The 24,039-nt window shown below is 36.0% G+C and overlaps 2 long non-coding RNA genes across 2 annotated transcripts in view; one reads left to right on the plus strand and one right to left on the minus strand.

The window, feature by feature from the left end:
• Nucleotides 1-24,039, plus strand: part of LOC123571885 (uncharacterized) — a 124,029-nt gene that overhangs the window by 28,276 nt on the left and 71,714 nt on the right. The window lies entirely within an intron of this gene.
• Nucleotides 98-19,315, minus strand: LOC102130698 (uncharacterized). Its single transcript, XR_001488505.4, has 3 exons — nt 19,141-19,315; nt 15,250-15,351; nt 98-330 (listed from the first exon to the last, which is right to left on the minus strand). It is a non-coding gene; the product is annotated as an uncharacterized lncRNA (long non-coding RNA).

A 24,039-nucleotide genomic window follows, 5' to 3' on the forward strand; every position in this document is an offset into this window, starting at 1 on the left:
GAGTTTATTTTATTCTTTAAAATCATAAAGTAAATTTTCCTTATGTCTTACCATGTTCCAGTTATCAATAAAGAGTAACAAATGACACCAAAACGTATTGATGTAAAACAATAATTTAATTATACTTGCAAATTCTGTGGGCAAGGTAATTTAAACATGGCATAGGGAACATGGCTTTTATCTTCTGTTCCACAATTTCAGGTCTTGATAACATAAAAACAAGATTAATAATATTCTCTGATCACAATGCAAGGAAATAGAAACTAAAACAAAATAATCAAATCCCCACCCAAAAAGTCTACAATTTAAAAACTCTCTGTGAAACAGCACCTAGAGAAAAAGAGAAAAGAGCCATGAAGTTACAGAATTTTTAGAAATTACTTTTTATGAAAATACTATATATCAAAATATATAATATAATTAAAGCAATGATTTAAAGAAAATATACAGCCTTACATAATTATTTTTATTAAAATGATATTTTCTAACACAAAAGTTTGAAAATGAACTTTAAGCAAAAGAAAGGACGAAGAGCAAAATTATACAGATAAAAGCAGAAATTAATCAGGTAGGAATTAGTAAAACAATAAAAATAGTGATGGCTCATAAAAATATCCAGCAAAGTAAACAACTAGCTAACTTAATTTGAAAAAAAAAAAAAAAGAGAGAGTGAGAGCAAACACAAATATACAAAATAAGAGGTAATGAGTGGGAAATGATCATTGAAACACATGCATCATCACTAATACACATGTATTGTACGTAAGTATGAGTATTTTTAAAATTCAAAATCTGAAACACTTCTGGTCTCAAACATTTTAGGTAAGGGATACTCAAGTTGTAGACAATTCATTGTTGACTGAAACGTTGTTAAGTGATGCATGACTGTACTCAACTTTGCTGTAGCAGTGCTGTGTTAGTCCATTTGGGCTGTCTATCATAACAAAATACCATAAACTGGGTACATTATAAACAAACAAATTTATTTCTCACTGGAGAAATAAATTTCCCAATGACTACAGAATTTGTAAATTAATTTGAACTCAAGATAAACTATTAAAAATAATAGAAACTGGATTCTGGAGACCGGAAAGTCCAAGGTGAAGGTAGGGTTGGTGTACGGGAAAGGCTTGCTTTCTGGTTCCTGGATGACACCTTCTCCTTGTATTCTTACAAGTGGAAATAACAAGGGTCTCACTCGGATCTGTTTCATAAGGCCACTAATTTTATCTATAAGGCCTCCACCCTCATGTCCTAATCACCTTCTAAAGGCCCTATCTCCTAATACCATCGTTTTGGGGTTTGGAATTTTAACATGCTGATTGGAGGGGGGCACAAACATTTAGACTATGGCAAGTTCAAAAGCAGTCATTGAAAATATGTAAAGGATAAACATGGCTGAGTCCAATAAAAATTTAAAAATAAAGTGCTCTTTAAGTATAGGCACTAAAAATTTAATTTCTTAATAAAGCTTTTTATATGTCCCAAAATATTATTATTATTATTATTATTATTTCCAACCATTTAAAAATGGAAAAATCTCTTCTTGTGTTATCGAAAAATAGACAGTGAGCCATAGTTTGCCAACCTCTGGCTTAACCATTTGGTGATTATTATTGCTGAATGGTAGACATCTATTTCCTGTTAGATGAAAGATGAGAGAATCTAGTTTTTAGTCTTTTTGATCATTTATTTTGAACTCAAATTAATTTAGAAATTCTGTAGCCATTGGGAAGAACAACTTTTTGATGCTTGTAAAATCTGTTATAATGTTTGTATTCGCTTTGACCTGCCTGTGACTGAAATTGTAGAACTGAAGCTATATGTTCTCTCTGCATCTGTTTGTCTCTCTGTATATCATTGTCTATACTCAAGCAATGCTTTAACTCTCATGGTGTTCCTACCTCTGAAAGCTTTTAAGAAACTATATTGTTTTATGTTTTACATTAAAGAACACTGATTGGATTGCTTTGTGGAGAAAAATAAGCACTTAGATAAATAAATATTTTTTTAAATTCCCAGAAAAAAAGAAAATTCTACTATTTTAAATGAATTAAACGTTTAAAATAATCTCTCTTACAGAAATTTCTAGCACAGAAACATTTTGGAAAGTGAGACTAGTTTAAATTTTTAAATTTAAAAGTAAACGCCTAGAAGGAGGCAGAGCAAGAACCCTTCAGTGATTATCTCCCCCTGAAAGAACACCACATTGAACAACTATCCACACAAGAAAGCACTTTCATAAGAACCAAAAATCAGGTGGATGATGATCATAATACCTGGTTTTAACATCATATCAGGGAAGGAGGCACTGAAGAGGGTAGGAAAAAATAGTCTTGAATTGTCGACACCATCCCTCCCCAGTTTCCTGCAGCAGCCACATGGTGCAGAGAGAGAATCTGTGTTTGGGGAAGGGAGAGTGCAGTGATTGTGGACCTTGAATTGAAACTCAGTGCTGCCTGTCACAGTGGAAAGCAACACAAGTTAGAATTCAGCTGGCACCCATGGAGGGAGCATTTAGACCAGCCCTAACCAGATGGAAATCATCCATCCCAGTAGTCAGAACCTGAATTCCAGGAAACCTTTCCACCACGGGCTCAAGTGCTCTGGGGTTCCAAATCAACTAGAAAGGCGGTCTAAGCCACAAGAACTGCAATCCTGGGCAAGTCCTGGTGCTATGCTGGGCTCAGAGCCAGTGGATTTGGGGTACATGTGACCTAGTGAAACACCAGATGTGGTGGCCGAATGAGTGTTTGCATCACCCCTTCACTAACCCCAGGCAATACAGCTCGCAGATCTGGGAGAGACTCCCTCACTTAGCTTGAGGAAAGGAGAGAGAAGAGTAAAGAGGACTTTGTCTTGCAATCTGGATACCAGCCTATCCACAGTGGTGTAAGGCACCAAGCCTGATGCCCCCATTCCAGGCCCTAGCCTTCCAAACAACATTTCTAGACACACAGTTGGCAGGAAGAAAATCCACTGACTTGAAGGGAAGGATCCAGTTTTGGCAAGATTCATTACCTGTTGACTAAAGAGACCCTGAGTCTTGAATAAAAATCAGCAATAGCCAGGCAGTACTGCCATGGGCCTTGGGTGAGACCCAGTTCTGCGCTGGCTTCAGGTGTGACCCAGCACATTCCCAGCTGTGGTGGCCACAGAAAAAGAGTCCTTCTGCTTGTGAATGGGAGAGGGAAAGGGAAAGGAGACTTTAGTCTTGCAGTTTGGGTAAGAGCTTGGCCACAGTAAGGTAGAGAACCAAGAAGACTCCTGGAGTTCCCAATTCCATGCCTTGGCTCCTAGATGGTCACTTTCTGGACCCACCTAGAGGTGGAGGCTAGAGGGGAGCTCACTGCCCTGAAAGGAGAGAGCCAGGTCGCGCAGCATTTATCACAAGCTGACTGAAAAGCCCTTGGGTCTTGAGTGAACCGCAATCGTTAAATGTTTATTATCTACAGATAACAGGTAACATGTTGTAGATGATTTTTTATATATATTAATGTGTGCCTGAAGGCTCTCCTATAAATTACAGACCCAAGTTTTTGTCTTCACACAGGGCAGTCTGAGAGCCTCATAGAATGGACTGTACAAGATACAGTAAGCCCCCCATCTGCAGTTTCACTTTCCATGGTTTTGGTTACCTATGGTCTGTCATAATCCAAAAATATTAAATGGAAAATCTCAGAAGTAAACAATTTGTAAGTTTTAAATTGTGTACCATTCTGAGTAATGTGATGAAATGTCATACCATCCACCTCTGTCCAGGCCTGGACATGAATCACCCACTTGCTCATGCTCAATGTGTCTATGCTGTAGATACTACCAACCAGTTAGTCACTTAGTAGCAATCTTTGTTTATCAGATTAACTGTTGTGCTATAGCAGTGCTTCTGTTCAAATAACCCCTATTTTACTTAGTAATGAATCCAAAGTACAGGAGTAGTGATGCTGGCAATTTGGATACGCAAAAGGAAAGCAGTATATTGCTTCCTTTCAGTGAAAAAGTGACAGTTCTCCACTAAATTAGGAAAAAAAAACATAGTGTGTATAAGGTTTGATATTTTTCACGGTTCTAGGCATCAACTGGATGTCTTGGAATGGCCCTTGAGGATAAGGGAGGACTATTGTACTCCAAGTGATACTTCAAAGAATAGACTGTTGGGTGCAAACTCTTGAACTGACATTGCTTAGATAACTTTCAGACCATACCATTGACTGAGTCAGAATTTCCAGAACTCTTTTTAGTATAGAAGTAAAAGACTTCATGAAATCAGACCACTGAACCAAATTTAGCAAACAAGAATTAATTAAATAGCACAGCTGTCCCCAAGCTTTGTGGCACCAGGGACCAGTTTTGTGGAAGACAATCTTTCGATGGATTAGGCGAAAGGTGGAGGGATGGTTTTGAGCTGAAACTGTTTCACTTCAGATCATCAGGCATTAGATTCTCATAAGCAGTGCAACCTAGATCCCTCACATGTGCAGTTCACAATAGTGTTTGTGCTCCTATGAGAATCTAATGTTGCCGCTGATCTAACAGGAGGCAGAGTTCAGGTGGTAATGCTTGCTTGCCTGCTGCTCATCGTTCTGCTGTGTGGCCTGGTTCATAGCTGGTCACAAGGTGGCCTAGGGTTAGGGACACCTGAAATAGCACTCATCGAACTGATTAGAAAAAAAATTTTTTTTCTAGTTATTTGTTTGAAATATCGTTGGTGCCATTTTAATGCTCTATTTTTTGTGGCTATATAAGGGAATCCTATCTTTTCTTGAATGACCTCTAATGTTTAAATTAATAGATTGCTTTCTAAACAGAAATGAAACATTTTAAACTTATGTTTGCTTCTGAGCAAAACCCAGAATTCAGAAACTTTTACTAGATACCCTTTGTTCTTCACGGCAATAGTGTCATTTATATGGATTTTGTGAACAGAAGTTCTCTACATCTGAATTTGAGGGAAAGAGACTTTGTGACAGTGAAGAGTTTGCAAAGTGGGGAGATATAGTCTTCAGTATAAAATGAAGACACATTCCAGAGAACAAACAGAAGGTTTGGGTTTTTTTTTTTTTTTTTTTAATTGCTTTTTGTAGAGCAATTTACAAAAAAATTGTTTGGGTGTCTCACTATGTTGTCCCAGCTGGCCTCAGACTCCTGGCCTCAACCCATCTTCCTGCCTCAACATCCCAAATTGGTGGGATTACAGGCACAAGTCACTGTTCCTGGCCAGGGTTTGGATTTTATAGCAAAAGCTCTCATTCAGGTTCCCAATCAGGTTCATTTATGCAAATAAAGGATTCAAGTTTACTTAGTTGTAATTGTCAATATAGCTGAGTTCTGATTGCGCAGTTCATCCCAGCTCTAACTGATTGATACAGCGAAGCTCTGAAAACTCCCAGATTTAAAGGGGTGCAGGTTTAGGGAGAAGTCAGAGTGTGTGTGTGTCCTGTAGTCAGCAAATGGCTGCTTGGCTCTATTTTAAATTTAGGCCCAGTTAGCCAGTTGGAATCCATCTTGAGAGATTTTCTCTTTCAAGCTCACTTTCATTAACAGATTCAAGTAGAATCTTCCCTCCTTTTTATCCAGAATATAATTGCGCAAATTTCTTATGTAACCAAGACCTTACTTTTGGTGGCATATTTGAGACAAATTCTTATTCAATCAGTTATGATGAAACAATATTAAAGAACAAAGTTGACTCTATACATAAATGGATGGCTTAAAAAGACCTCCTATGAAAACTGACATGATGCCTGACTAATGCATTCCCAGTCTTATACATAGTAAGGAAGGTTAGCTCTTACCAGGCTGGTAGATTTAGCAAATCTTGGGAACCTCACAGGATGGAAATTCCTCTAAATGGTAGAGGTTACAGGTTAAGTTCGGTGGAGAAAGTTTTTGGGGGTTTGATTTACTAGCCTTAAAAATAGAGACATTTAAAAGTCCTATCTGAAATTTCTTACGGAAACTTTCAAACAAATGTTAATTCTGTAGCTTTAGTGGTTGCTTGATACCGTATACCTCTATTTTTGCAGAGCAACTCAAAGAGGCCTTATATGTTTAGTTATTATTCTTGCTTCACTTATGTGAACCATTATCACAAACCTGAATGGAACAAGCCTTTTTGTGAATAAGAATAACCTTGAGAAAGAGAGAGATTATCTATGATCATAAGGGGAGTAGGGTGACTGCCAGGAAGAATTGTGGGTAAGTTTTTAAATGTCACAAAAGAAATGACTAAATGTCCTTTCATTGGGATGCTGGACATTGCATAACCAGTCCTCTGGGAATTATGTAATTCCATGATTTGTACATGTTTGGTTATCTTTAGATGGGTGTCACTTGTTTCCTGCTCATAGTAATGCAAATGGTTCATTTTCATGGAAAAGTAAATGAATTTTGACAAGTAAAAATATCTATATATAGATATATTTAACATGTAATAAATTTAACTATTATACAAATTTAACATACATATTAAATTTACTATATTAGATGTATGACATATATTAAGATATCTATAACACATAAATATCCTATATATTAAGATACATATCTTAATATGTAATAATCAATGTAGATTAACATATATCTTAATATATTATACATCTACTATAGATATATATTTTATATAATATATAAATAAATATTTAATAGGTAATCTTTTATCTATCAGAAGTCTTTCTTCAAAAGACACAACAGAAAAAATGTTACAGTTATAATTTTGGAACATATTAGTTCAACACATATGACTGATGATGATTGCATCCAGAATATAATATGTAAAGAACCACTATGAAGCCCTAAGAAAACAGCAGCCTCAAAGGTCATTTTATTTTTTAGGTATTTGATGTATAACAACATTACTCCCAAACTCAGCAACTATAAAACAGTAAATATTCATTATCTCACAGATTCCATGGATCAGAAATTCAGGTGGGTCCCTCTGACCCAGGGTCTCTCACAAAGCTGCCATCAAGGTGTCAGGAGATGTAGTCTCCTTTGCAGGCTCTGCTAAGGGAGGATCCACTGTCTTGCTATCTCATATGGTGGTTGACAGAATTTAGTTCTTGCCAGCCTATTGAACTGAGAGCCTCAATTCCTTGCAGCTATTGGCCAGAGACTTCCCTCAGTTTCTTATCTTGTGGGCCTCTCCATATGGTAGCTCACAACCTGAGCCCTGGATTCTCACAATTTAAGTCCATGAAAGGGTGAGAGAGAAGAAACTGAAGCCACAGTCTCCTGGTAACCTAATCTCAGAAATGATATCTCATCATTTTCTGCCATGCTCTTTCTTACATGCAAATCACTAGGTCTAAGTCCTCACTCAAAGGAAAGAGATTACACAAGGAGGCAAAGATCACTGGGGTCCATGTTAGAGGCTGACTATCCCAGTCAAGAGAAGAAATTTATAGAACAAGAAACACAGAGGACATAAACCTATTAAAATGTTTAACCTTCTTAATAATAAAGAAAATGCAAACTAAGACCACAATTTCACAATCAGTAGATTCATTTTTAAAAGTAAAAGTGTGACAATACTAAATGTTAGCAAGAATTTGCAGAAATGAGGAAGTGATGGGATTATAAACTGATACTATCTTAGAAAGTAATTTCTCATCACTTAGTAAAATTCCACTGACTTATAATCTGACTCAGTAATTCTTCTCCCACATATATAGTCTAGAGAAATTGCACATGAACATCAGATGTTCAAAATGTTCTTAAACACATTGTTCATAATAACAAAAAACAATTAGAAGCTTAAATAAATAAACGAGTGATGGTAGATTAATACAACAGAGTACAATACTCAACAGCTGCATATATCAATAAATATTTGTGAGGAAAGCAAGTCACAGAAAAGAAGTATAGTATGATCTAATATAAATGTTCAAAAAAGGAAAAGCTAAGTAATATCTACTTTAGGAATGAATTTTCAGTGTATATGGCTACACTATAAAGAAAAACAAATGAATGCAATTATACAAAGTTCAAACTACTGGTTCCATGTGTGTGGGAGGGAGGGAGATGTTATGGAAATAGGTGCATGAGAGGCTTTAGCTTTTTCTCCAGCTGAATGATACATACATGAGTATTCAATTTTTGTGTTATTACTTCTAAACCACACACTTACATCATATACATTTTCAATGACATGTTTTGCATTTTTAACTAAAATTGATGAATTTCTTTGACATTATTAAGAGTACTGTGTATGTCACAGCATCCAGTAAGGATTAACCAAAGCAAGTCATGACTGCATTATACTAATGGAAAAGCATCTCTATAAGGACTTTCTTATAAGGACCTATCAAAGATTGATTCAATAACTACTCATATTTTCGTGAATGCATTCCCTGAATATAATGGGAATATTCCTATATTATAGTCACCCTTATTGCTCTTCTTAAACTGTTTTTAATATGTTAAATATATCTTTTATTAAGGAGCGTATACTCTCCTTTTATGTTTCCCAAACTACTTTCTCTAAAGAAGAGAATAAGTAATCAAAGCAATATGATTATCTGAATTTAAGATCACACCAACGAACCCCACTTCAGTCCTCTCAGTAGTATCCAGTATTTTTAAATAATTAATTTACAAGAAACAAAAAAGGAATGACAGGATTCAAATACATAAAAACTTAAATGAAACAAGGGAATTCTTCAAGACATGTTATACACATACTATTTATTCAAATAAATTAGTTTGTGTTAAAATCAAAATCTTGAAAATAACACGGTTTCAGAGCAAATATTAAGTCAGTTACATAAACAAGCACCATGTTTACCTGAGCAAAACAGTAGGTCTAAATTATTTGCCTCCAGTGATCCCTGAAAAGGGCTTATATTTGTGGCTTGAATACAAGAGACTTAGAAATGCTAATTATTCCATCTGGAAATTAAAATCATAAACTGCTAGATTACTGAGTGTTTTCAATGAACTCTAACATGCAGAATAGTAAAGGCAGGAATTTTGTTTTGATGAAAATGATTAGAATTTTTTAAAAACGTTTTTAATACTGAGGTTGGATAAATCAAACATGATGCAGTATAATTTAGAAATACATCAATCTTCATTATAAAACAGAATGAAGCTAAATTAATTGAATGATGTTACTAAACATAGGAATTTAATTTTTTCACAAGTTTGTAAACTTAAAAATGAAGAAACACCAATACAATGAACTTGTTTTCCTTTAAAAACACATTTCTAAATTTATAGCTTTCCTACTGCTTAAGATTGATAAGCAGTAAAACACGGGGTGCATTATGTAGATACTTTTTACTTTTTTTAGTAAAATATTACATACTCCAAACTCTGGTATTAATCAACCAAACGATTGTTCAGGCTTCATGTAGAACTATGATCAACTTTCTAAATGAGTGCAGTGCAAAGCATTTGACTTTCAGAATTTTTTAAACATTTGATAACTACCTAAAATCTTAAATGGAATTATCTCCGATATCATGCATGTATTGGAGAACACGAAAAAGACATCTTATTCTTTTATATATAATAAGGTTGGGACTTGAGGGGTGAACAAGACTTAACTGATCCCTTCGCTTAAAGATCACAGTATATTAGGAAGAAAAAAAGACATATCAGGCAATTACTTATAATTGTGGTTGCAACTGAGAAAGAATAAAGTTGTTCCATACTGTATAAAACTATAATTGATGATGCCCAACTTAATCTGGGGAATCTCAGGAGGAAACTCAGAGTAAATAAGCAGAGAAAATAAAAGAAAAGGGGATGTCATGGAGAGCAGGAATGTCTCAGGTGGGAAGTATCATGGCCTTTCAGGAACTTGGAAGATAGCCCTATGATTGGGACACCGAAATAAGGAAGAGGGGAATAAAAGGAGGAGTTGGGGAAAGGTAAAAGAGTTTACCTTTCTCCATTTTCAATCACTATCCTGGTGAGATGCAGGTTACCTTTCCCTTAAGTGCTGTACCCACCTCCTCCAAAATATCCTGCTTAAATTCAAACTGCACACTGCTCCCAAAGTATGTTTTTCTTAGGCTCATTGCCATTGTGATAATTTAGAGTGAATTTATAGTGAAATATTATATATGGTAACATACTTAATAATGCACGTTGGGAGAATATATAAAAGGGCTTTTATTTGTGGCTTGAATATAAGAAACTTAGAAATGCTAATCATTCCATCTGGAAATTAAAATCATAAACTGCTGGATTACTGAGTGTTTTCAATGAACTCTAACATGCAGAATAGTAATGCTTGATCTTGCATTGGTGTCCCACCTCTCAAATATCACTACCTTGAATGTAAGTGAGTTAAAAGGCCCATGTAAAAGACACAGAGTGGTAGGTTGCATAAAAAAGCAAGACTCTTTTTTCGTTGGGTCTCTGCCAGGCTTTGGTATCAGGATGAATTTTAGACCAATATCCCTGATGAACATCGATGCAAAAATCCTCTATAAAATACTGGCAAACTGAATCCAGCAGCACATCAAAAAGCTTATCCACCATGATCAAGGGGGCTTCATCCCTGGGATGCAAGGCTGGTTCAATATACAGAAATCAATAAACATAATCCAGCATATAAACAGAACCAAAGACAAAAACCACATGATTATCTCAACAGATGCAGAAAAGGCCTTTGAGAAAATTCAACAGCCCGTCATGCTAAAAACTCTCAATAAATTCAGTATTGATGGAACATATCTCAAAATAATAAGAGCTATTTATGACAAACCCACAGCCAATATCATACTGAATGGACAAAAACTGGAAGCACTCCCCTTGAAAACTGGCACAAGACAGGGATGCCCTCTGTCACCACACCTATTCAACATAGTGTTGGAAGTTCTGGCCAGGGCAATCAGGCAAGAGAAAGAAATAAAGGGTATTCAATTAGGAAAAGAGGGAGTCAAATTGTCCCTGTTTGCAGATGACAGGATTGTATATTTAGAAAACCCCATCGTCTCAGCCCAAAATCTCCTTAAGCTGATAAGCAACTTCAGCAAAGTCTCAGGATACAAAATCAATGTGCAAAAATCACAAGCATTCTTACACACCAGTAGCAGACAAACAGAGAGCCAAATCATGAGTGAACTCCCATTCACAACTGCTTCAAAGAGAACAAAATACTGAGGAATCCAACTTACAAGGGATGTGAAGGACCTCTTCAGGGAGAACTACAAACCACTGCTCAATGAAATAAAAGAGGGTGCAAACAAATGGAAGAACACTCCATGCTCATGGATAGGAGAATCAATATTGTGAAAATGACCATATTGCCCAAGGTAATTTATAGATTCAATGCCATCCCCATTAAGCTACCAATGACTTTCTTCACAGAACTTGAAACAACTACTTTAAAGTTCATATGGAACAAAAAAAAGAGTCCGCATTGCCAAGACAATCTTAAGCCAAAAGAGCAAAGCCGAGGCATCACGCTACCTGACATCAAACTATACTACAAGGCTACAGTAACCAAAACAGCATGGTACTGGTACCAAAACAGAGATATAGACCAATGGAACAGAACAGAGACCTCAGAAATAGTATCACACATCTACAACCATCTGATCTTTGACAAACCTGACAAAAACAAGAAATGAGAAAAGGATTCCCTATTTAATAAGTGTGCAGGGAAAACTGGCTAGCCATAAGTAGAAAGCTGAAACTGGATCCCTTCCTTACACCTTATACAAAAATTAATTCAAGATGGATTAGAGACTTAAATGTTAGACCTAAAACCGTAAAAAGCCTGGAAGAAAACCTAGACAATACCATTCAGGACAGAGGCATGGGCAAGGACCTCATGTCTAAAACTCCATAAGCAACAGCAACAAAAGCCAAAATTGACAAATGGGTTCTAATTAAACTAAAGAGCTTCTGCACAGCAAAAGAAACTACCATCAGAGTGAACAGGCAACCTACAGAATGGGAGAACATTTTTGCAATCTACTCATCTGACAAAGGGTTAATATCCAGAACCTACAAAGAACTCAAACAAATTTACAAGGAAAAAAAAAAAAGAAAGAAACCCATCAAAAAGTGAGCAAAGGATATGAATAGACACTTCTCAAAAGAAGATATTTATGCAGCCAACAGACACATGAAAAAATGCTCATCATCAATAGCCATCAGAGAAATGCAAATCAAAACTACAATAAGATACCATCTCACACCAGTTAGAATGGTGATCATTAAAAAGTCAGGAAACAACAGGTGCTGGAGAGGTTATGGAGAAATAGGAACACTTTTACACTGTTGATGGGACTGTAAACTAGTTCAACCATTTTGGAAGACAGTGTGGCGATTCCTCAAGGATCTAGCACTAGAAATACCATTTGATCCAGCCATCCCATTACTGGGTATATACCCAACAGATTATAAATCATGCTACTATAAAGACATATGCACACGTATATTTATTGCAGCACTATTCACAATAGCAAAGACTTGGAATCAACCCAAATGTCCATCTGTGACAGACTGGATTAAGAAAATGTGGCACATATACATCATGTAATACTATGCAGCCATAAAAAAGGATGAGTTCATGTCCTTTGTAAGGACATGAATGCAGCTGAAAACGATCATTCTCAGCAAACTATTGCAAGAACAGAAAACCAAACACCACATGTTCTCACTCACAGGTGGGAATTGAACAATGAGAACACTTGGACACCGGGGCCTGTTGTGGGGTGGGGGGTGGGGGGAGGAATAGTATTAGGAGATATACCTAATGTAAATAACAAGTTAATGGGTGCAGCACACCAACATGGCACATGTATACATATGTAACAAACCTGCATGTTGTACACATGTACCCTAGAACACAAAATATAATTTAAAAAAAAATTTAAAAAAAAAAAAGCAAGACTCTGACAGGCGTGGTGGCTCACACCTATAAACCCAGCACTTTGGGAGGCCAAGGCGGGCAGATCACGAGGTCAGGAGATTGAGACTATCCTGACTAACATGGTGAAACCCTGTCTGTACTAAAAATATAAAAAATTAGCCAGGCATGGTGGCAGGTGCTTGTAGTCCCAGTTACTTGGGAGGCTGAGGCAGGAGAATGGCATGAACCTGGGAGGTGAAGTTTTCAGTGAGTCAAGATCGTGCCACTGCACTCCAGCCTGGGCAACAGAGCGAGACTTTGTCTCCAAACAAAACAAAGCAAAACAAAAAAACAAACAGACAAACAAACAAAAAACAAGACTCAGCCATATACTGTCTTCAAGACACTCATCTCACATGCAATGAAACCCATAGGCTAAAAGTAGAGTAATGGAGAAAGATCTGTCAAGAAAATGGAAAACAAAAAAGAGAAGAGGTTGCTATTCTTTCAGACAAAACAGACTTTAAATCAATAATGATGAAGAAGGAGAGAGAAGGGCATTCATAATGATAAAGGGTTCAATTCAACAAGAAGACTTAACTATCCTAAAGATATATGCACCCAACACTGGAGCACCCAGATTTGAAAAAAGTTCTTAGAGACCTATGAAGAGATTTAGATAACCATATAATAACAGTGGGAGGCTTCAACATCCCTCTTACAGTGTTAGAAAGATCATTGAGGCAGAAAACTAACAAAAATATTCAGAATCTAAGCTTGACACTTGACCAAATGGATGTAACACACATCTACAGAACACTCCACTCAACAACAGAATATACATTCTCATCTGCACATGGCACATACGTTAAGATTGCCCACACACTCGACCCTAAAGCAATTCTCAAAAAAAATTTTAAAAACTGAAATTGCATTCATTGATTTGTGGATGTTGAACCAACTTTCCACCTGAGGAATGAAGCCTACTTGATGGTGATGGATTAGCTTTTTGATGGGCTGATGGATTTGGTTTGTAAGTATTTTGTTGAGAATTTTTGCATAAATGTTCGTCAAGGAAATTGGCCTGAGGTATTATTTTTTTATTGTGTCTCTGGCAGGTTTTGGTACCGGTATGATGCTAGCCTCACAGAATGAGTTGGGGAGGAATATGTCCTTCTCAATTTTTTTGAATAGTTTTAGTGGGAAAGATGCCAGCTCTTCTTTGTAAATCTGGTGGAATTTGGCTGTGAATCCATCTGGTTGGGCTTTTTATGATCGGTAGGCTACTTATTACTGATTCAGTTTTGGAGCTCATTATTGGTCTGTTTACGGAATCAATTTCTTCCTATCTCAGCCTTGGGAGGGTGTGTGTGTCCAGGAATTCACCCATCTCTTCTAGAGTTTCTAGTTTATGTGCATCGGAGTAGTCTCTGATGGTTCTTTGTATTTCTGTGGGGTCAGTGATAACATCGCCTTCATAATTTCTAATTGTGTTCATTGAAGTATTCTTTCTTTTCTTTATTAGTCTAGTCAGCATCCTGTCTATCATTAATTGTTTTTTAAGCCAACTCCTAGATTCATTAATCTTTGGAATTGCTTTTTGTGCCTTGATCTCCTTCAGTTCAGCTCTGATTTTTATTATTTCTTTTATTCTGCTAGATTTGGAGTTGATTTGTTCTTGTTTCTCTAGTTCTTTTAGTTGTAATGTTAAGTTGTTAATTTGAAATCTTTCTAACGTTTTGATGTGGGTGTTTAGTGCGATAGATTTCCCTCTTAACATGGCCTTAGCTGTGTCCCAGAGACTCTTGTATGTTCTAGGTTTGTTTTTTTTTTTTTCTTTGGTGTCAAAGAACTCCTTGATTTCTGCCTAGGAATGCAGCCAACCAGGGAGGTGAAAGATCTCTTTAATGGGAATTACAAAACACTGCTCAAAGAAATCAAAGATGACACAAAGAAATGGAAAAACATTCCAAGCTTATGGTTGAGAAGAATCAATATTATTAAAAACGGCCATACTACCCAAAGGAATTTACAGATTCAATGCTACTGCTGTCAAACTACCAATGACATTCTTCACAAAACTTGAGAAAAAAAAAAAAAAACAACTATCCTGAAATTTATATGGAATCAAAAAAGGGCACAAAGAGCCAAAGCAATCCGAAGCAAAAAGAACAAAACTGAAGGCACTACATTACCCAACTTCAAACTCCTACAGGGCTGCAGTAAACAAAACATCAGGGTACAAAAGCAGACATATAGAGGCCATTATCCTAAGAGAATTAACACAGGAGCAGAAAACCAAATACAGCATGTTCTCACTTACAAATGGGAACTAAACTTTGAGAACACATGGAAACAAAGAGGAGAACAGCAGACACAGGAGTTTACTTGAGGTTGTAGAGTAGCAGAAGGGTAAGGATCAAAAAACTACCTACCAGGTATTATGTTCAGTACCCGGGTGATGAAAAAATTGTACACAAAATCCCAGTGACATGCAATTTACCCATGTGACAAACCTGTACATGTATCCCCTGCACCTAAAATAAAAGTTGAAAGACAAAATTTAAAATAAAAATCAAATAGAAAAAAAATATGATGTGAGAACAACTTAACCATCCATTGAAGAATGAATTAGAAAACAAAATGTGGTATATGCATACAATTAAATATTAATTAGACTTAAAATAGAAGGAAATTCTGACACATGCTAGAACATGGATTAACCTTGAAGACATGCTTACTAAAGTAAGCCAGTCACAAAAAGAAAAATATTGTATGATTTTACTAACACGAGGTTTCTAGAGTTGTCAAGCATGTAAAGACAGTAAGTAGAATGGTAGTTACCAGGGACTAGTGAGGGAGAAATATTGGAGAGTTAAGCATTTGGTACAGAATTTCAATTGGGGAAGATGAAAAAGTTCTGGATAGATGGTGGTGATGGTTTCAACATTATGCATATATTTAATGTCACAGAAACATATACTTAAATTGTTTGAAATGTTAACTTTTGTGTTATGTGTACTTTATCACAATAAAAAAATGTATTTCATTCTGAATATATTTGGAAAGTAGAATCCCAATCTGAAGGATTTTATGTAAGTATGAAAAAGAGATTTTATGTGAGTATGAAAAAGGGTTAGGGCAATTAAAATTAATAGAGAAGTCAGCAAGAATTGGAGATTTGAGGTGAAAATCAGATGTGTTGTGAGATTTTGTTAATATTGAAGTGAAATGAACAACTGGATTGTTGTAATTGATTGCTAACTGATTTTCCGGCTTCTGCTCTGGCCTAAGGTCTAATCTCAAAACAGCAAAACAGCCAACCTTATAAATTTAAGTCAGAGTGTTTACATCAACACTGAAAATCTCCGCTAGACCCCCACCTCATCCACAGTTAAAATGCCAAGCTTTAAAGCAGGTCTGCAAGGCTCTGCATGACATCCATGTGCCCTGTAACTCTTCACATCACTCACTGCTCTCCAGTCACACCTGACCTCCTCTAGTTTTTCTTGATCACCCCACATATGGTCTCACCTGAGGACTCTTACACTGGCTGTCTCCTCTGCCTGGAATATTCCCCCAATCCCAAAACTCCCCCAGCTATTGACTTATCTATGCATCCTTCAGATCTTTCTATTTAGCTGCCTTATTAGTGAGGTCTCACCTGACAGAATACACAATGAAAAGCCTCCCCTTCCTTGCGCCCGGACCTGCTTTATTTCTTGATCTACTACTTATTACCGGATGATGTATCATTTATTTACATGTTTGTTTACTATCTTTTCCCTTATAGAGTTTAAGGTCCATAAAGGAAGAGATCTTCTATTTAGTTCGTTGACTTATCTCCAATGCATAAAAGAGTATCATATGTGATGTCTGATAGCTTTTTTATACATTTGTTAAATAAGTAAATGAATGAGCTTTTTCTGACCACTCTAGAGATGTTTTCAGAACTGATTGTGTCCTGCTCTTAATTTGTAGTAAAGTAAGAACTGGGACTGCTTGCCTCTCTACAGTTTTCTTTCATTATTTACTATATAGTCCTAAATATATTTTATTACTGATATTACACCTAAGATATGAAACAAGCAGTAGTTATTTACATTTGCAATTGTCCCAGAAATGTAACTTTTTTGCAGTTTTGTTTGAATCAGGATCTAAACAAGGCCCTCACATTGACATTGCTTAATAGGAGTTTTAAACATTCCCCTGGATTTTTTTCCTTTTTTTTTGGTGGTGGGGGGTGTTGACCAGGGGGCTTATAATTTTTGTTGTTGTTGTTGAAGAAACTAGGTCATTTGCTTATTGAGTTTTCCACAGTTTGAATTTCACTGATTTCAGCCTCATTGTGATGTTTAAAATGTTTCTCTGTCCCCTGCACTTCCTATAAATGCATTTAAAAGGCCACGAGTGGTGACTCACACCTGTAATCCCAGCATTTGGGAGGCCGAGGTGGGTGCATCACCCGAGGTCAGGAGTTCGCGACTAGCCTAGCCAACGTGGTGAAACCCCATCTCTACTAAAAATACAAAAATTAGCTGGGTGTGGTGGGGGGGTGCCTGTAATCTCAGCTACTTGAGAGGCTGAGGCAAGAGAATTGCTTGAACCCAGGAAGTGGAGGTTGCAGTGAGCCAAAATCGTGCCACTGCACTCCAGCCTGGGTGACAAGAGAAAAACTCCATCTCAAAAAGCAAGCAAGCAAACAAATAAATAAATAAATGTGTTTAAATGTGTTATTGAGTTGAGACTCAAGGTTTAGACTCACAGTCTTATTATTATTATTGTTATTTTTGGCAACACCACTTCAGTGATGGTTAAGTGTTCTATCAGCCAGCACTCAATATTTGGTAGTCTCACTTTCCAAAATAGGTATTTTTGTTAAGGAAATAAATCATTACAGATTCAGTTCATGTGTTCTTTTTTTCCCTCCTTTATTCTTTGGCTATGTTTCCTTTGTTGGGAATATATTCTTCCTATCCAGGTTTTCATGCTTTAATAAATATAGTTATGCATGCATAAATAGCCTCTTTTATATCAACCCAATAACATTTATGTTACTATAAATGGTATCATATTTTATATTGGATATTACAACTTACTTTTTCCGCTAAAAGTTTTTCTCTCATTTATTCAAGTTAAAACATTTTTCTATTTTATCTATTTTAATAAGCATTCAGTATTCCATAATATGAATATGTTATGATATATTTGTTTCCCATTTAATTAATGCTACAATATTTTTGTGGGTACATGTGCATAGATATAGAATTACTCAGTCCTATAGGAGACACATTTTAAACTTTACTATATCCTGCCAAATTGTTTCCCAGATCCCTGATAACATTTCAAACACCTATCAGCATCGTTTTCCCAAATGTACAGCAACACTTGGCATTGTTAGATTTTAAATTTTTGCCAATCTGATATTTGTCAAATCTTTATCATTTTTGTTTTCCTTTGTAATTCTCTACTAATGAGTTGGAGCATCTTGATATGTTTGTCGGGTTCAGGGTTCTTTTACTGTAAGTCACCTGTTCATACAGTGTAGCTGTTTTAATCTCAGTTAATTTTTTACATTAATTTACAGGAGTGCTTCATTTATTCTGAAAAACAATACTCTCAGCTATTGCATTGAAATATCTTTTCCTAGACTTTATCTTGTTCTTTTACTGTGTTTATATTGTGTGCTGTCAAAATAACATATTATTTATCCCTCAAAATTTGTATTTTCATAGCTAGTTTAAAAAATACTTACCTTCCTTAAATTCATAAAAAAGTCATCTATATTTTCATAAACATTTTAAGTTTTTTATTCAAATTTTAATTGTTTTTTTCTATGATGTGGCATATAAATCTTCTTTTAATTTTTTTCCATATAAATAACCAAAATGTCCTCAAACCAAAAATCAAATTTTTTCTTTCCCCATTGATGTGTAAAGCCACTTCTGCGGTTTACCAATTTCCCATATAATGTTGAGTGATGTCTGGGATCTCTACTGCATTCATCTAATTGTCTGTCCATATATACAGGTGCTATTTATAATTTCAGATAAAGAGATCATAGTTTTTAAAAATCTAACAAAAGGCTCTGCTAAACATTAATGGTTCTCTTATAGTCGATTTTCTCTATTTCCAACCATCTATCAATAAACTACTCCAGTTTTTACAGATTACTTCATCTATTTGTGTATCCTACTGTAAATCCTAGCCGACATCCTGGAATTGCTGCAAGCAAACACATTTTATATTCCCTTTCTCTTAGACAAATTCCCCACCTGATATCCTCTTCCCTCCCTCTCCTCCTGGCCTAGCTGGGCCCCACTTACATATTCATGGCTCACATGAGTCCAACACATGTCACAGTTCACCAACTTTCCTGGGTTATTCACTTGGTTTTCTTCCTTCATGAACATTTTTTTTTTCCTGTTGCCTTGTGAACTCTGAAGTACGTGTCACGACTGAAGAAACGATGAACATAATATCACAAATCTGGAAGTACCTATTAAAGGACATATCTGATAAATATTGATCCTTCTGATTCAACATTATACAATAGTCAAAAAGAGTGAAGCCAAATTTATCTGTGTAATTTAAATGCAAAAAGTTTAGCAGAAATGAAAATTACTATAAATATTTCCTTTTTAACTGCTTTTAGATTTATCTGTTGGACTTCCTTTCTAGTCTCTGACATTTTTTTGGCCAACTCAGTGCTAATATGTCATCAGTCAAGCCAGCACAACAAGGAAATCCTATTGTTGAAAAAAAATTAAAGGCTTTAAAACATTGTTGATTGAGGAACATAGAAAACATCATTTAAAAGCCTTTTAAATTACCATTTCCTCCCTTGCTGCTAAATTTCCCTTTGTCTCATTTCACGCAGCTGGTCTGAATGATGACAGAGTGGTTTGCGATTATGTGGGTGACATTAGGCACTAGCTGAAATGGACACTAAAGGAAGAATCCAGCATCCTGAATTTATAATTCCTGCTACATTTGGCACTGCACCAACTTTACAAACATACAGCCCTCTTTTCCTCCCTCTCTCTCTCTCTCTCTCTTTTTCTGTAAATCCCATGGCCAATGAATGCTGCTATGGCAACGAAAGCTGGGGAAAGCCAGGGGAGCCTTGGCTATAAAAAGAGTTTTCAGAACATCATGGTAACCCGGAGCCCAGTGGCAGACTCTCAGGCAACCACATACTGTCACACATCTTGTCTAAAAGCAAACGCTTCTACCAAATTTATTTACCTGTGTTGTCAAATCACTTGCTACTGAATTCTAAGGACTCTTATTTCTATGATGGTTTTCATTTTCAATTATTGTATGGTTCATTCAAATCACACAGGTACATTTCTACAGTTATAAGACGCTTCCTAAAATAGACTCTTAGAAACTGAGCACAGCTGTCAAAATAATGTTATCGTCTTCAAGAATCTGTTTCAAAGATAGTTATTCCAAAGAAATTTAAAAGTTATATTCCTATATTAGCACACTAAGTAGTTCATGCCAGTTTAGTAAATCAAATATTCCATACTGCTAGCTTAATAAGATGGGGAGTCATGCATGAAATGACTGCCAGGTTAATGACATAGGGAGCCATGCATGGCATGTATTTGCATATAATAGCACAGAATGTTCTCCTAAATCCTTTAAATTACTCATCAATTCTTAAACAGGCATTTAACTAAATCCTCATTCAGAATCAGGAAGGTTTTTTTTTTTTTATTATTAAAAAAAAAAAAGAATGAAAGAAAAAAAAAAACACCTACATATTTGAAGTGATTCGATGGGAGCTAAACAAACCTTAAAGGATTATTTTGGTTGGAAATTCTAGCCTTGGGGAAAGGTTTACAGATCTGCATAAAGAAATAAACACATCTCCAGGGCCAGAGTAGAGGCGAGGGCCAGCAGCAAGCCCGTTTCCCAGCACTGTCTTTATCATATGCACAGTGAGTGTAGACCAGAAGTTTAACTTTTAGCCTCAGGAAAAAAAAGGATGTATCTCTAAAGCAGTGCAAAAAATATAGATTACATCTTGAATTGTTTCTTATTTCCAGTGTTTTGATGCACTCAATTGTGAATAAAATGAACAGGTTTTCTTTCACTTGGCCATCTATACATTCAGGGTATTAAGGAAATGTGTAACTGTTTATACAAACTAAGCAGACTGCATACAATCAGTACAGTTATAAACCCCACTGTTACTCAGAGGAAATCAGAAAGTACCCATGTCACACAATGGCTATTTTCTCTATCTGAAGGTGATGGTTTCCAAATAGCTTCATTAATCTCATAAATACTCATTGCAAAATAGGATGTACATACACCTCTAGAAGCAAAGCATGTCCAAAGAACAAAAAAAAAGATAAAAAATGCAGATTTAGGTAACTGGTCTTCTCTTCCTCTCACATCTAGTAATAATGGCAACTCATCATTGAGCACGTTCTCTACCTCAGTGTGCCAAGTGCATTTTCTGTAACCCTAACATTGATCTTCAGTGTAGGTATTATCTTCATTTTACAGATAGGGAAAGTGAGATTCATAAAGATTAAATAACTAATTCAAGTGACAATCTGAAACCAGGAAACCAGGATTTGAACTCTGTCGCAATTTCAATCCCATTTCCTTTCCACTAGCTACATTTTTTTTCACAAGGCAGAAATAATTAACAGCGAATAAACTATTTCTACAGTGAATAAAGAAAAATAAGCTCAAGGATTTCTCTGAAAAGAGTGGTCTAGATTTTCTAGGATTCTTATATTGCCATCATGTGCTAATACAGAATAGAGGAATCTCAACACCAGTCACTTCTTATGTCATGGTTACCCTCTCTGGGAATTTGGGTTGTTGTTAGCTGATTAAGATTATAAGATACATTGACAGTGGGAGTGGGGTGCATTTTATGTTAATTAGTATCTTAAAGCAATTCTAAAGCATGGTTCCAGAAATATAAAGCAAAAACCTACTCATTGACCAGAGGCAGAAAGTGTCTATGTAAATATTTACATATGGTCAATGGGTTGACATAACTCTATGAAGCAATGTTTTCTTTCAAGCATAGCCTTTCCTTAAGTGTTCATTATGTCTGATGGGAAAATGAGCTCCTTTCTAGTGAGATGGGTAGCCTTGCTGTCAGATAAAATAGTAGCCATAGCTATGACACGTGTGTCTCTGATTAAGGTGGGGTTGACAGTCGACTGTTGAAACATAAATGATTTGCAGAACTTAATGTTCACCCAATAAACACAACTATAAATATTTTTTAAGTTGTAAAGTGTAGTAACACAAAATTATAAGAAATAGGGTGTTTTACTTAAAGTTGCATAGAAAGAAATTCACTTATAAATGAAGAAAGCATAGGCATGGTATGGAGTTAGATTAAGGAGATACAAAAATAAATGAAGCATAGATTTTTGCCCTCCAGGAGCTCACGTCGAATGGAAAAAAAAAAAAAAACACCGACGAACATTTAGTCTTCTAGATTCTGCAATAAATACAGACATTGGAGCACACAGAGATAAATTTAGCCCAGGCAGTAATAGGTGGTAGGGAGAACAAGGAAGGTTTCCCAGGTGACACCCAAGTTGAAAATGACAGGATACAAAGAACTTAGGCAAGTGTGGAGGAAAGGAGCGTAATGTGTCAATAAAAGAGTTTAGAATAAAATCCAGCCAGGAAATCAGGGGAATTACATGTAGCTCAGGGATGCCTGGTAGGATGATGGTTGTGTCATGACCAGGACAGTGTTCACCTCTAGAAAACTCTGTAGTGGCATAAATGTTGAAACTCAGTGCTTAGTTTTTTTTTAAATGTAGTTACAATAGGCATGATTTTCCGATCCAAAAAATTAGGATAAATTAGGAGGAGACATTGTGTAGAGTGGGATAAACCATTGAGATCTGATGTTTTCAAAAAAATTTGCATTGCCTAATTGTTGTAAAAAGAAAGTAAATTTAGGCTGAGTTAGGTAACAAATTACATATAATTTCTGTTTCTGTAAAATCTAGAGATACTTGTTTCTTGTTGGTTTAACTTTAATGTTTTTCCTTAGACTGCAAATAAACAACATTGGGTTACTCATGATCATTTATTTATTTAATTAATTAATTTATTTATATACTACTTTCATTTTAGGTTCACAGGTACGTGTGAAGGTTTGTTACATAGGTAAACATGTTTCATGGAGGTTTTTTGTACAGATTATTTCATCAACCAGGTATTAATCCCAGTACCCAATAGTTATCTCTTCTGCTCCTCTCCCTGCTCCCACCCTCCCTCCTCAAGTAGATCCCAGTGCCTGTTGTTTCCTTCTTTGAGTTCATAAGATTTTTTTTTTTAAGTTCCAGGATACATGTGGAGAATGTTCAGGTTTGTTACTAGGAATATGTGTGCCACGGTGGTTTGCTGCACCTATTGACCCATCCTCGGAATACCCTCCCCTTACCCCCGAACACCAACAGGCCCTGGTTTATGTTGTTCCCCTTCCTGTGTCCATGTGTCCTCATCACTCATTTCCTACTTATGAGTGAGAACATGTGGTGTTTGGTTTTTTGTTCCTGTGTTAGTTTGCTGAGGATGTTGGCTTTCAGCTTCATCCTTGTCCCTGCAAAGCACATGATCTCATTCCTTTTTATGGCTGCATAGTATTCCATGCTGTATATGTGCCACATTTTCTTTATCCAGTCTATCACTGATGGGCATTTTGGTTGGTTCAATGGCATTGCTATTGTAAATAGTGCTGTAATAAACATATGTGTGCATGTATCTTTATAGTAGAATGATTTATAATCCTTTGGGTATATAACCAGTAATGGAATTTCTGTGTCAAATGGTATTTCTGGTTCTAGATCCTTGAGGAATCACTATACTCTCTTCCACAATGGTTGAACTAATTTACATTCCCATAAAACAGTGTAAAAGTTTTCATATTTCTCCACAGCCTTGCCAGCATCTATTGTTTCTTAACTTTTTAATAATCACCATTCTGACTGGCATGAGATGGTATCTCTTTGTGGTTTTGATTTGCGTTTCTCTAGTGATCAGTGATGTTGGGCTTTTTATAAATGTGTTTGTTGGCCACGTAAATGTCTTCTTTTGAGAAGTGTCTGTTCATATCCTTTGTCCACTTTTCAATGGGGTTGTTTTTTTCTTGTAAATTTGTTTACATTCCTTGTAAATTCTGGATATTAGACCTTTGCCAGATGAGTAGATTGCAAAATTGTTCT

This window comes from Macaca fascicularis, chromosome 2, assembly GCF_037993035.2.
Source record: "Macaca fascicularis isolate 582-1 chromosome 2, T2T-MFA8v1.1".
NCBI classification, from domain to species: Eukaryota; Metazoa; Chordata; class Mammalia; order Primates; family Cercopithecidae; genus Macaca; species Macaca fascicularis.